This window comes from Perna viridis, chromosome 3 (genome assembly GCF_037379345.1).
Source record: "Perna viridis isolate PV_CMFRI_1.1 ecotype Kerala chromosome 3, ASM3737934v1, whole genome shotgun sequence".
NCBI lineage: Eukaryota > Metazoa > Mollusca > Bivalvia > Mytilida > Mytilidae > Perna > Perna viridis.
In genome coordinates, this window is record NC_142447.1 from 14,139,790 (window position 1) to 14,151,678 (window position 11,889).

At 32.3% G+C, this 11,889-nt stretch overlaps 1 protein-coding gene across 1 annotated transcript in view; it reads right to left on the bottom strand.

Annotated features, from left to right (window-relative positions):
• The window catches only part of LOC148621107 (alpha-1,6-mannosyl-glycoprotein 2-beta-N-acetylglucosaminyltransferase-like), a 36,603-nt gene extending 25,222 nt beyond the window's left edge, over positions 1–11,381 (bottom strand). Inside the window, exon 1 of the mRNA XM_088575149.1 lies at positions 11,311–11,381. The gene's annotated coding sequence lies outside the window, so the exon portion shown is untranslated. The remainder of the gene's footprint in view (positions 1–11,310) is intronic.
• Positions 11,382–11,889: the final 508 nt, after the last annotated feature.

Here is an 11,889-nt window from a genome sequence, read left to right on the forward strand (position 1 = left end):
CTACTACAATACCACTTATAATAATAATTTTTCAGCAATTAATGATTTACCTGTCCCTTTTTCCATTTTTATACCTTGGTTATGTTTCTCATTAATTTTTCATGACAGTTAACACTAGTTATAGCACACTGGGGATCAGTTTCAATTTTGTTCTATAGAATTTTTACAATGATTTTTGGAAATAAAATATGGCATATCACTTAATGAAATGAATAATGCCCAGAACACGTGTTAGGAAAAAACATTATTTTTTAAGTCTATTTATGGCTTACATACATGAAAATAAATATGCCATCAAATATCTTGCATTTCCTAGTTTAAACAAATTCAATTAACAGTTAAAAATTTTGATACAGTATCAAACTAACTTATTCATATTTAATTTGCAAATCAATACCCGTTGAATTGATTTATATAATTTATATATTATAGTACTGTAAAATCTTTAAGGAGGATTAAATTATTATTAACATGGTTATACATGTAGGCTATGTTTATGACGGACGAAGCTCAATGTCATATTACATGTAAAAGACAAAACAACACCTCCGCACTTGCACAATCGTCTACTTCTGGGTCCACAAATTTCGTCACTCCCATCAGAATATTTATAACATATCAACTTCTACAGTAGAGGTTACCCCATGGTCTTAATGATCACAATGATAGGCAACACATACACATAGACATGACCATTTCAATATTGCATTAAGTACAGTCTATTTGTGCCATTTTAAGAAATAAAGTCAATTAACAGCCCTGCTCTTACTGAGAAAACAAAATATGTCATGCTCATGCATGTCTGCATGCATGTATCATGAATTTTAAAAAAGAGAGTAATAGTGAATATGATGATTGTCCATTAAATTCCACTGACCCAAGAGTAAAAAACTGAAAATTAAGATCATCAATTAATAGGGTTTAAAAAAGCAGTGGACAAAAGCCTAAAATTTATGGACCAGGACTTTTGAATTCCTTTCCACCTAAGTCCTTGACCTTCAACCTCAAAAATCAACACTCTATTGAGGACATTATATTTTCCTCAAATGGACCTCTTGAAAGAATATTTTTTAGTCATTCATAGTTTTAGTCTTACATTCTACATATATAGGACGTTGCTGACGTTTCATAAATATTAACTGGTTTGAACAGGTTGGGAGCAAGTCCTGAAATTAAGGTCAACCCCCATTAGAGGTTCTACTCATTATGCAGTGTTCTAGGATTCCTATTTCCCGTTACCCGAGGCAAGTGAAATATGGGTCAGGGAAAGTTAGGTACTTAATTACACTTTCCCGTGGTAAGTTCAAAACTTCATATGCTGTAAGGATTTGTTTTGTTAGGAAAGTAGTCATTGACTGTGGGAAAGTTGATTTTATATGGATTTTTCCCAAAGAAACCTCAGTTTCTGAAAAATCCTAGAATACTGATTATGCTGTGCTTTTTATTCATTATATATCTTCAATTTTGAAGAACTTTTGCAAAGGCAGTATATTTTTATTTCCATTATTTCAAAAGTCAGAAGACAGAATAACAATGCAATATTTCATGGCCTTTAATTTTTTAGATATTAAATTAAAAGTGCACCTTTCTTCAGAAAAAATAAATGTCCCCACTCTTAACTTAAATACAATACATGACATTACCCAAACCTTTCTTAATGTACATTGTATAATGGGGAAAAAATACTTACATGTTTTGTAGTATGTACATGTAATTACACCATAAAAGGGGTAGAAATGGGGTTTATTAGCAATCTTAATTTCAGGACTTGTTTCCTTAGCCTGAAACTTATTGCTTTTATAACACAATTTATTAATGACTGAAAAGATGGTCATAATTAATTATACATGTATCAGATACTGCTGAAATAAAAAACAGTGCCACTTTTAGAAAATTTTTGTTCAAAGTGGAGCATTTAAAAAACCATTAAAGGGTTTAAACTACTCTTATATTGAAACTTAATGCAGTAAAATTGAAATCTTGAAGAAAATCTGTCATTTTTCACACTATTGAGCTAAAACCAACAGAATGCTCTTGTATGTAAAATGTATCCCAACACTCTAAAAGCTCTCACTTATTCATTAAATCCATGTTCAGAATACACATTTTATGAATATTTTTTTAAATCTGCATATGCTTCAAACAGTTGCAACAAAACTGTACATATAGAATGCACTAAGTATGAGAATATGTACACGTTACAATGTATGTATGGTGGACATTTTTTCACACCGAAAATTGTTTATGAATAGCATAATACACAAATGTAGTATACCAGTGCACAAAACATGGATGTACTTTAAAATCAAGCAAAAACACAATACAACAGTCAATAAATTAATATCGACTAAGTAAACAAAAATAATTCTTAACATCAATAAAACTGATAAGTCACTTTTAATACTACAATAGTGAAAATACTGATCAAACAAATACTTAATTGTTATGGAATTCAAATGATTTTCTAAATTAATCAATGTATATAGAACATGCTGAAGCTCATTTTGATTTGTCAGTCTTGATCACCTATCCATGGTAGAGATGGCCAGTGATTAATACATACATGTACACGTATATTTCAAAGAATCCTGATTCAAAATTCCTGACAATGGTGGGAATGGCCTGTCTTGACTGACAGAATTTTAGCATTATATATTTATACAGGACCCACAATATATGCGAATTTTGCAATAGACACATTGTATCTTAGATGGGACTGACAGGAATTCTTAAAGGACTACCTAAAGGATATGCAGTTTCATGAACTCTGAAGATTAAACACACTTTGTGAAATAGTGGTCCTTTTAAACTGAGCCATGATAAAAAATGACTACTTAAGCTTTATACATGTATGTGAAAATATCATAAACATGTAAAATTTAAAAAATATTATCAGGCTAAAAATGGCCTATATTGTCCCCTGGGATTAGAAAAAGCAAAAAGAAGCATGTAATGCTTATTATAATGTACAAATGTATGTGTACAGAACCTTACCAGATCAAAGCTTGTCCTAGAGAAGAATTAAGATACAACCAAATTAAACCTTAAACATTTTTCAATTAAACATGCAATCTTGACAATATTAAAATTTCTGGGTTAATAGTATTCATGTATATGTAATTAGATAGATAGAACAGACCAAAGCAGGCTAATTATAATAAGATTCAGAATTAATTTGTACATGACTTATCTGACAATTTTTGTGATAGGGGACTTGAACTCTGACCACCATATATAATTGCCAGTATTATTATAATACATATACACCAAAACCAGTGCAAACAGAACCTTAAATTAACTAAAAATCTATGTAAACAAAATATTTTTTCAAATGTTTCTTTCAATTTCATTTTATGTAATGTCAGTCTAAAAGGGTTTGATTTACATGTAGATACATTTTTTGTAAATTTCACTGTATTAAAGGGAAAACAATGGACAATGCTTATACACTGTATGTAAACTTCTCCATTCTCTTAATATCATGAATATAATAAAAGGAGATGTAGTATGATTGCCAATGAGACAGTTGTCCACCAAAAGCCAAGCAACAAACAATAAACTTCTACAGGTCACCACATGGTCTTATAGCTGATCTGATTAAAAAAAAAGAATATCGTTTGGCTAGATTTAATCTCAGTTTCCTCTATATAGATGACGTATTATCTTTAAACAATCCTTATTTCAGGGATTTGATACATCACATCTACCCCAAAGAACTTGAGATAAAGGATACTACAGACACTGTGAAGTCAGCCTCATATCTTGACCTACACTTAGAAATCGATGGTAAAGGAAAATTCTTGACCAAACTTTATGATAAATGTGATGACTTTTCATTCATATTGTTGACTTTCCTTTCATCTGTGGCAACATCTCTTCAACACCTGCGTATGGAGTGTTCATATCACAAATCAAACATTATGCCACAGCTTGCCAAAACTACGCAGACTTTTTGTATTGCGATAGAACTCTAACAAATAGGCTTCTGGGACAGGGTTATGTTGCTACAAGATTGAAGTCATCACTACATAAGTTTTATGGTCGTCATCATGATCTCGTGAATCGTTATGGTGTATCCATCTGCACCATGAAAACTGATTTATTCAACGAGTCATAGTTTTCCTTTCCTCGTTTGTCTACCCCGGACTTGACTTTTTATGAGCAATTCGGCGGGTGTTTCTAGAAAAGCAGAGGACATTACCATAATGATGCACATGGTCCATGCTCCGAGTTTTTAGTGGAGTCCGAGTTGCTCATTTGCTTTTGTTACTTTGTATGTATGATTTTAGTTACTTCATGTTCTTTGTTGTGTATGTCTGTTTTCCATGTCTGGACTTTGTCCCTGGATTACATTCTTTTGATTACCGCTATAACCTTGGTTCCCTTGATTACTCCTTGATTACCGCTATAACCTTGGTTCCCTTGATTACTCTTAATGATAGGCAACACATACATGTAGACATGACCATTTCAATATTGCTTTAAGTACAGTCTATTTGTGCCATTTTAAGAAATAAATTTAATTAACAGCCCTGCTCTTTTGATATTACTAAGAAATCAAAATCTGTCGTGCTGACATGCATGTCATACGTCATGCATCATCAAAGAGAGTAATAGTGATATGATGATTGTCCATTAAATTCCACTGAGCCAAGAGTAAAAAAATTGAAAATTAAGATCATACATTAAAGGGATTCAAAAAAGCAGTGGACAAAGACTTAAAATTTAGGACTAGGACTTTTGAATTCCTTTCAACCTTAGTCCTTGACCTTCAACCTCAACAATCAACTCTATTGAGGATCTTAATTTCCCTCAAATGGACCTTTGATTTAAAATTTGAAAAAAAGTCCTTGACCTCGTGAAAGCTTCTTTGAACCCATGAGTGAACAAAATATTTATAAATTTACCCTAAAACTGAGGAAATTTCATATAAATATACATGTACATGTAGGTACACTGAACATTAACTAGTAAGCAGTAACCATGGTAACTAGTGCAACTTACATTTATACTTAAAGGTAATTTTTGTCCTATTTAAAACTTTTACATATTAACTAAATATACATTGTACTTCTGAATACATCATTGTATTACATGTATAATGCACAACTTAGGTTTTTCCAACCTTTTTACTAGAACACTTAAAAGTGTCAATACATGTATATGCATTAATTTTGATGTGAAAGGAAATATAAGTGTATACATGTACAATGTACATACATCATAACACGTACCATATACTGCACTAATACAATGCAGCCTGTCTAAAACCTGTCTAAACCAGACACTTTTTGAAATCTCTCCAGTCTATATCAGTTGTAAGGTACAACTACATTATGTAATTTAAACCTGGATAAACCATACAACTGTCAAAACCAAACAAATTCTACAGTCCAACATGTCTAATCAGGGTTTGTTATTTTTAAAAACCTTGGTAACACAAGGAACTGTTGAAATCAAACATTTCTTCATTCTAATAAGGGTGAAGGCAGGTTTCTCTGTGCACAGGCACGGATCCAAGGACTGGCATGCCGGGCGTACGCCCCCTTAAATCGTTAAGAAAAAAAGTTTTATCACAAGTTTCACCCCATAATATTTCTTGCCTTGGTTTACACTGCGTTAAATTCAATTAATACCCCCTCCCCCAAACTCACATCCTGGATCCGCCCCTGGTGCATGTACATGTACAATTAAAGTCAGGTACAGTGATCAGATGGAATTCTTTTTCTTTAATAAATTATAAATTAACAAGAGGCTCCCAGGAGCCTAAATTGCTCACCTGGTTGAATTTTGCCTTTCAAGGGCAATAAATTTAACAAGAAGTTGTCTAACTGTTTTGACTCAAGAAGACTTTGGTAGGACTTATCATAAGGATCATTTCAGCAATTAAAGAATTTGGCTAAACCTAACAGTTTTGGAGATACATGTATATGCTAAAAACTACTGTCTGACCCCTATGTTCTATTTTTAGTACAGTAATGGCAGCCATGTTTTTCGACACATTAAAAATCCCCACATCAATTCTACGCAGGATACCCCAAGGAACATTCATACTATGTTTGATTCTAATTGATCAAGTGATTCCAAAGGAGAGGATTTTTGAAAGAAAACCTTGAAAAGGACAATAACTCCAACATGGCTTAATGGATTAAAACAAAAATTTTACCACAGATAGATCTTATCATGCTGAACACGTTTACTCCATAACAGAATAGGCTAAACCTTACGGTCTTGGAGATATATGCAATAAACTACTGTCTGAGCCCTATGTTCTATCTTTAGTAATGGCAGCAATGTTTTTCCACAGATCAAAAATCCATACATCTGTGTATGCAGGATACCCCAAAGAACATTATACCAAGTTTGGTTCCAATTGGTCAAGTAGTGTCAGAAGAGAAGAGTGTTGAAAAATTGTTATCGATGATGACAGACGCCAAGTGATGGCAATAGGTCATGTGGCCTTTGGCCAGATGAGCTAAAAAGTGAAATCCACTTGGTGTCATCACAAAGGTCAATAAATCTGCATATATACAAACACATCAAAATGCTTTGTTTTAATGATACATGTAGACTAGCTTACATGTACATGTGACCACGAGTGACAATAGACATCTAATAACCCTAAGTTTTCACAATCGCTACTGAAGATATTTTGGACTACAAAAACCTCAAATAAAAATCTGCATAACAGAACAAACCCTTTAGAGATGCGAACTAATTTAAGAAAGTACCTGTAACACACACTCTGCATCTTCATTTAAAGTTAAAACAACAACTTTCTAAGTCCTACATGTACATGTAACAGTATACATCACTCCTAAATATGTCATTCCCCACAACAATTTTCAGCCATTCCTGTTTCAGAGCACCAACATACATGTATATAGAAAAATGCCATTATATACATACATGTATATAGAACAATGCCGTGATTGGTGACACTACCTCCCTACTATGAGGAAAGTGCTGCCTTAGAAGCAAGTAAAGGAATTGTGAACCATAAAAAAGTAGTCATGACAGGGGGTTTCTAATTTGTAGTCATGCACATACATGTACATGTATGTATTACATGTATAAGTAATAGTCCCTGGTTATTACTTCATAAACATTCCTGAAGGTAGTTAAAGAATAAGTATTTGGCAACATAAATAGTGAAAAGCATTAATGCATGAAATTAAAGTGAACCGTACAATGTACAAAATGTAGGTGATGTTAATTCTGTGGCCTACAGTACCTGAACTGAACCTTGCAATTATTGTGATCCATTTAACCAGTGATCACTTCTTTTTTACATCATGTGACCGATGATCGGTTTATGTATTCTACGGATTGGTTTGTTTTGGTTTTCCACTTTTACACATATTTACTAAATTACATATATTCGGACATTTATTAATTTACTTGCCTATTAAAATTTACTATTTTTAATGAAATGCAAAATGTTGATTTATTATTTTTTGCTGCAAGTAAAGTTTAAAACAGTGAAAGAAATTAGCAGTAGATCTACAGACCAAGTCCATGTAAATTCAAGCAGGTCTATGATGAAATTGGCTCAGTTACTTTAAAATGTATAGTACTATCTATCTTAATTATGATGGGTCTATGTTGAAAAAAAAAATCAGTTTCTAACACTGAGTTTAGCACTTTATCTGATTTATTCCAATCAAAATCTTGGAATTTACATGAACTGGTAATCCGTTATTTTACAAAACTGTTACCCCAATCAGATTGGTAAACAAATCATTGGTTGCAGCTATCAATCAATCATTGGTCATTGATCAATCGAACTGTTGCACAGATCAGTTTGGGGGCTGTAGCTACATATACTACTAAAATCATGTGCCACATGAGAATTTTATTGTCATGTCTGTACAAGTATGAAGAGTAGAATATGGTCATGTGACTAATGAAAATTTTCAATATCTCATACATTTCCATTGTTTATTTTGTTAGTCCATGAATTATTTAGCAATAGAACTTTTTCAGGATGTGCCTCCTCGGCATCCTACAATTCACCAATTTCATCTTATATTCTCAACAATACAATTTTGCACATTTTATGTAGGCCTAGTTTTTATGTTCAAATTATTACATTAAATTTTAATGTACATCTATTGTAAATTTCAACTGCTAATTAACCTTAAAGTGCAAATGTACATCCATACGGACAATGGCTACATAAATGTAGAGATGAAAGGACTACATGTTACTGTATTGTACATGTACTCATTTTCAAATTAACACATTTGTTTTATCTAATCTGTAAATTAAACAGTTTATTCTGCAAATACCAATATTGGCATTCAAGAAAAAGAGACAAATTGTTGTGCATTGTACCTTAAGTTAAACAGTTAATTCTGCAAGTATATAAGTACAAATGTAACAATATTGGCATTCAAGGAAAAGGGGCAAATTTTTGTGCATTGAAAAAAACACCAATTGGTGTTGGTTATCCATTTTTGTACTGTAAATTGTACATTGTACCTGTACAATGTACATGTAGTTACAAGAAAATTGTAAATCAGTAGTGTAATTCATCAGGTATTTTTATTAGTTTTGTGGATTTTTGTTTAAATAAATTTCTTGTTAAAAACACAATTTCCTTTAAAAAGTACTTTGTACATTGTTTTAATATTTCATTGAAAGATGCTAAATGGCAAAGATTTTCCTAAATGCAATATTTTACCACCAGTATACCATTAAAGAAAATGAAAATATACATGTACAGTACAGCACGTACATTGGTAAATGCTGAGCATACTTTGAATTAATTAATCCCAATATAATAAACAGGTGGTCATAAATTACCTAGTCAGCTTCAGGTGTGGTGAATGTGGTAGTAAAATCCAATCTGCCTATTACATGTAAAATCAAATGAAGATGAAAGATGACTTAAAATGTACACATACCAATGAATCAGGTATATACATGCACATAATGTATTTGTACTCAAATGGTTTATAATTTTATTCTTGAAAAACGCACATCACATTGCAAAATATTGATCAATAATGATTAATGTATTATGACTTGCATTTTTACATGCACATGTATATATCTCCTTTAGAAAATATAATACTGCTAACATTCAACATTACCACTTTTAACCAAAATTTGCCATTTTCCAAATTTAATTTTAGCAGTGGCTTCCTCCAGTCTGTACTATTAGAGAGAATTGAACAATAAAAAAAAAATCCCTTATTTGTGCTCACTTCTCCCATCTGTCTTTAGTTTAGTTTAGTTAAAACATATTTACATGTATTTACTACAATATCAGAAATGGGATTGGGCATCAGTGTACAACATTATTTGGGTCCTCTCTTTGTCTTTGACAGGGAGAACTTTTCTAATAGATAACATAGAAAAAAAATACAGAATTTACTAACTTCTTGACAGCAATGTCTAGATAAAGCCCTGCTGACTCAGGGGCTGCTCTGGCTTCCAAAATTCTGTCGCCAGAAAAATCGCCAGCTGCCATTTTTTGTTGCCTGTTTTCAGAAATTAGAGCCAAAGGGTGCCAAAAAAAAATTTATACTTTTTTAAAAAAGGCAGTATTAAGTTCACTGGTGAATTATCTTTGTCAATTCTCCATTCATGACAAGCATGTACCCAAGATTCACTCTTAGAGCCAAAGGGTGCCAAAAAAAAAATTATACTTTTTTAAAAAAGGCAGTATTAAGTTCACTGGTGAATTATCTTTGTCAATTCTCCATTCATGACAAGCATGTACCCAAGATTCACTCTTGATGCATGTATAAAGCAGGTTTTTAGCTCTAGTCTTTCACTTTCGTATGCATAAAATATTAAGTACTACTCCAGAAACAGGTATTTTACTTCCATCAAAGACTATATTACTATTCTCATACAGTCCCTGATTTTAAAACATACATATTCACCTAAGTTGCCCTTTATGGTCTAATTTACCTAATACAATATAATTTACCTTTTTTTTTTTTAATTATTTTTAACAAACTTGATACTTTTTTTTCAAATGATAAAATTTCTATCAAACTACAGTTTGTACCATGGATCATTAATTGTGTCCCTGTTTAATTGTCTTGATATCTGAATAGCATTTCCTTAATTAGATTTTGGGAATCCCCATTCTATTTGTTTACCGATTTTCCCGCCAAAAAAGTCACATGGCAAAAGTGTAAACAAATATCATCCATTTTCTCTTATCAATTCTTTCATTTCAAAGTATTTAGACACTTCCTGATGGGATAATCATTGTTTAATTGGATTTAATTTATTCTGTTATTATGTAAGTCTGTTTCTGAATGTATTACATGGTTAAATAGGGCTGTGAAACTTGTGTGTAGCCACGTGCACATGGTCTTAATTGTGTTTACCTTTGACCAGATGATGAGAGTTTTGATTGGCTCAATGATATATTTACATTTGATTGACACCTCCTATGAGGATATTGTCAGTCCAGTCGCCTGGTCTAATTACCTTTAATTGCCTTCAGTCGTAAATTGGTCATAGTCAATTAACTCTGACCAGGTGTCAACACAATTGTTTAATTGGAGAGAATATCCGTTGCTGATAAACTTCCTGTCAATTTTAATATACAAAACCTAGGCACCAAGAAAAACGCCAACTGGCTATTTTTGTCGCCAGATAAAATAAAAAATCGCAAATTGCGACATTGGCGAAGCCCAACGCGACCCCTGTGACTAGCCCTATAACTGGTACACAGGGTTTTCAGGCGTGTAGCTGAGGCCAAATTGAAGTGCAATTTACAAGAGAGACAATATCCTAAACATTAGAGAACCCAAGTACATGAGAGTTATCCTGTCGATAATGACAAAGATTGAAGATTGGGGAGACTCCCGCAAAAAAAACGGGAGGATTAACACCTATGATAATAACGGCTTACAAAAATTATGAAAGGGCTTAGTTATTTGAATTTATATGTTTATTTGGACGCATTTAAGGTTTCACCTACCTCGTATTAATTATGTTCCAAAAAAATGTCTTTGGATGATAAAACCTTACATTTTGAAAATGAAAACATTTGATGACAGTGAAATTCAGAAATTCCTAAATTGGTGATTGACTGTCTTAAGAGGGAGTTAAATCCTGTGATTTTTAGTAAACTTCTCGCCCCCTAGGATCCGCCTATGCACTTCAAAAATGGACATAAAATGTGAGGTTTTAATGTTCTGTCTTTAGTCTTAACTGTAGTCTGTATACGAGTCTAGACGTTTAAACATAACTAAAACATGAATATTTAACTAAACATGTTACGTGTTATTCGAGCGTTGCTTCAATACTATAGTTTAATCCTTTTCAACTGAACATTACCTGAACTATGTCTAAACACAAAATGTTTGGTTCTTGTTTTCTCAAAAACCGGATGTCTTAATCACGTGATCTTCGACAAAGACAAAATCTAAATCCATGATCACATATCCGACTTAAATGTAACTCGAATAATTCAAGCCCTCACCGTCATCGATTCTCCGACTCACGATAATGTAGCGATCGATATAATGAGTGGAATATAACGACTGAATTATTCGGGTTAACTTAAATATTGCTTTTTCTTTATCAAATATCTTATTTGTTTATAGAATGTAAACGATTGATACTAGAAAAATAAAAAGTTTCAATCCAAGTTTGGGAAGCTTGTGTTTCAATATCTTTAAAATAAATGATAATATCATAGACCTGTAAATACAGATCTATGACAATAGGAGAGTTCTTCGTGATGTCATCACTTACCTGTGATTTGGATTTGGTTGGCAAAAAAATCCATTGAGTAGCATGGGCATTAACTTTAAATCGTCATAACTTTTTTTAAAATTCTTTTGGTTCCTTACACTGCCGACACAAATCATTTTACCCATTTGATATTTAAATAAATATTCAGTAATTAAACTA